Genomic DNA, 3,993 nt, shown 5'->3' on the forward strand with positions numbered 1-3,993 from the left:
TTTATCATTTACTGTCTTTTCTTAACCTAATCTTGTCATGTCAATTCCACACAGATTTAATTTTTGTTAAAAGCAATTAGCACGACGGACGAAAACGAAAGTCGTGTCAAACGTCATGTCATGTTTAAAAATCCTCGCTGGTTCGTGGAATTAAAAATCACGCATTCTAGCGATGAAAAACTCAACCAAAGTATTCACTATGCGCGCGGTTAGATAATCCAGATTCCACAGATCTTTTCAGTGGAGGAAAGGAAGAATACGATGGGAATTTAATTTCTGTTAAAGACAATTAGCACGATGGACGAAAGAGAAGGGTCGTGTCAAACTTCATGTCATGTCATGTCAGGTTTAAAAGCAAATAGCGCGATGGATGGGAGAAGTCTTTTATTCCCTAAGTCAACAATCAAATATAAATGAAAAACTGGTTTAATATGCACTTTTTCTTGAGCTATTAAACATTTTTTACACAAATTTACCTTAAATGATACTTACTTACATAATGTTAGATAAAAATTAATTGATCACGATAATAATGAATCTTCTCCTATAATGGATCGATCCAATAAAAGAAATTCGACTAAATATTACATCTTTATTTTTAGTTTATCTTTGATTATTAAAAGGGAATGATTTTCATTTTTTACTTTTTTATTATTAAAAGGGGATGATATTATTTTCTTACCTTTTCCATATTAGATAAAATTAGCACACACTCAATGATATGTTCTATTATATTAAATGAGGAAATTACACATATATTTATACAATTAATAGTCTCAAGATAGGAAAGCTATCTTGGACGTACAGTAGTGTGGTTGAGAGATTCTCTCAACCACACACTAAACTAGAAGAAACTAAATCCCTATAATGTAGGAACAAACTCCTCAAATGGAGAATTACAACCATAGACAAGTAGGAATTAATTATTTCCAACTCCCCCCCTTAATGACTACTTGTCATAATAGTGAAATCCACCACCATCAGGCGAATTGCATGTACAAAACCTCCAAAAACACAATCTACCGCCCTCGGACAGATCCACAACTTCTCTGATCCCGCGGATCCACTTGAAGGTGAATTGGCGCGATCCTGAACGTAAAACCCGCACCCATTGACGCGATTAATGGCCTAACAGTTGCGCCAGTTGGCCTTCCTGGCGCTGCTGTCAGCGCGAAAAGCGCCAATCCCCTTCTACTCAGAAAAAATCATCTGAGTCCGAGCCAGGTGTTACTGCAGTCCACCTGCTCCTACGAGCACAAAGCTCCTGTGTACACACAGCCACAAAGGCAATCTGCCACCACCGGGCAAGTCCGATTTACCACCACCGGGCAAATCCGCCAACTTCAATATGCCACCACCGGGCAAAACACTGATCTGCTTCCACCGAGCAGATCTCAGAGCTCTGATTTGCCACCACCGGGCAGGTCCGATCACGGAACCTCACTTTGCCACCACCGGGCAGATCTGATCTGCTTCCTCCGAGCTGATCAAGGATCCTCTATTCACCACCAACGGGCAAATCAAATCTGCTACCACCGAGCATCTCCACGTGCCACCACCGGGCAGCTCCTGTAGCCACTAAGGCTCTATAGATGGTTTCTGGCTCACCACCAACCATCACATTACAGTGACAAAGGATGGTTTCAGGCTGACCACAAACCATTACAAAGTGGTTTTAAGATCACCACGAACTTTCAAATACCTTTAAAAGGCTTACATTTCATTCAACATTTTGGAGTTTCTGGGTACATATAATGATTATTACAACATGCTAGGGAGTCTATTCCACAAGCCAAACTAACTCAAAAAAAAAAAAAAAAAAAATCTACTTTGTTGTCCACCATGAACATTGTCACTGCTCCTTTACCTCATCTGTGAGGGGTCCACTGATAAAGAAACTGGAACATAGGCACTCACAACCACACGAAGAGAACACAATTTTCCCTTCAAGAACAGTAATCCAGGACTCCACGGTCCAATCCTCCATTGGATTTCAGTATCCAATTCTCCTGGCATCGCAACATAATGCCACTTCCCCTACTCACAGTATCAAGGCTAGTCATTGTTTTCAAGCATACTGCCTCATGCTCGCTAACAATCTGCAACACGATCTCGATCATCCTCCAATCTCTGATGTAGCTCCAATTGATGTCATTTTCACTGTCATGTGTTCACCATTCCCTGCAAATCTGCTTAGTGTTGGAATGACCAGTTCCAACACACTCAGCATTGTGACAATAGTTGGTCATACTACTATCACTTAAATTACAACTAGTTTCATTGTCATGACAGTTAATCAATATATTGCAACATCATCTCAGAATTAAAAAAAAAACATTTCGACAATAGCATAAACTTCTCTATCGAGCAGCTCCAACATGGCTGCTCACTGCCTTCCAGCATACAGATTTTGACACCGTCCGCTCCAAATCTAGGGAAATCGGGCAGCGGAAATCGTCCGGAATGGCATAAACCTCCTCGCCATTAATTTCAGCCGCTGGAGACTTGACATTAGAGATTTTCTCCACATGTTCTATCTCTGACACTCCAAATAAGACGCATTTGCAGTATTGAATCAAGTTGATCAAGTTGTTGATCAAAGAAACCGTCGCCTCAGGATCGCCAGCGTTGCTCTGCTCGCGAATCTCCTCTTCCAACCATTGAATCTCGTTCCAGCAGTCCCTCGCATCTTTCTAAATTCAATCACCTTCGACCAATTTTCAAAGATCCTCCATACACAGTGGCATGCCTATTTCTCTCAGTACAGGCATGAAAGAATACATATAAATAAAATTTCGAATGATATTGTTCCCTTCAGAATCGACTCGAACAGAATCGAGTCGAAAACAACAATCCCGGACAACATGGACATTTAAACATTTGCAGCCTAACCACACTGACATATCGCCTAATGAGTTTTATTTAAGAGAAATAGTATAACCATGTAGCATATCAAAACAACGCTTAATCATGTAGCATAAAAAAAAAACCGCTTAAACTCGTGCAGCAACGGCAGCGGCTGCTTCAGTAGCAAGGGATGCAACTTTCCTTTCCAGTTCCTCCTTATTTGCGCCCACGAGCGTATCAATAGCCTCTCCATCCTTGATAAAAATAAATGTAGGCATGGCCCGCACCTGCCACTCATTAGCGACATCCTTCAATTTGTCCACGTCAACCTTCAAGAACAATATTTCTGGGAACTTCTTTGACAGCTCAACAAACACTGGACTGATGAATCGACAAGGTCCACACCATGTTGCAGTGAAATCTACCACCACAAAACGTTTAGTATCGATGGCCTCCTGCAGCTTGGAGAGCCCTTCCTCTGGAGAGTGAACAGCAAACACGTTTTCATCCGCCATCTCTTTTTCCCTCAAAATAGCACACACAAAAATATTCTATATTTGTTGCTATTTGTGATTGCCAGCACCGCTTCCACTGTGTTACCGCTGATCTCCCGCACTTCATACACAATCGACTCGCCCACGTCATCCGGTCCTCCGAAAAAGAGCACCGCGACGTGATGGTCAACGTTGGAAGGAACCAGCTGGGATTGACCCCCCAGTTGTCCCCTGTCCACCAGGATGCCCACCGAGCATGGTGCGTGCTCCAATACCCTCTGGTTCATCGAATCCCGGATTCAGAGACTCTAGGACGTCGTCCACGCGCGGGTATAGATAGAGTTTTTACCTCCTCGCTGCAGCATAACAACAGCATGGCCAGTAGAGGCTGAAACCGTGTTGAGGTAGTTAAGACGAACTCCACAGGATGCTAGAGCATCCCTGATCAACATTCCATGAGCATCTTTCTCTACCCAGCGATTTAATTTCAATCTCACGCAGCTCCTGCAACAAATTGGATTCCGCGACAGGGTTCTATAAGAGCAGTCAAAGCATCATATATGCAATGAAGTGAGCCATAGCGAATATTCAAATGCCGGGGATGATCCGCCGGCGATCTGGCTGTCAGCTGCCAAGTGACGCACTGCAGACT

The 3,993-nt window shown here is 42.7% G+C and overlaps 1 pseudogene; it reads right to left on the reverse strand.

The window, feature by feature from the left end:
- Nucleotides 1-2,853: 2,853 nt before the first annotated feature.
- LOC149174363 (thioredoxin H-type pseudogene) lies at nucleotides 2,854-3,378 on the reverse strand (annotated as a pseudogene).
- Nucleotides 3,379-3,993: the final 615 nt, after the last annotated feature.

The sequence above is a fragment of the Pinus tabuliformis genome, chromosome 4_1 (assembly GCF_031772625.1).
Source record: "Pinus tabuliformis cultivar Carrire ecotype Pingquan chromosome 4_1, CPIR1, whole genome shotgun sequence".
Classification (NCBI taxonomy): domain Eukaryota; kingdom Viridiplantae; phylum Streptophyta; class Pinopsida; order Pinales; family Pinaceae; genus Pinus; species Pinus tabuliformis.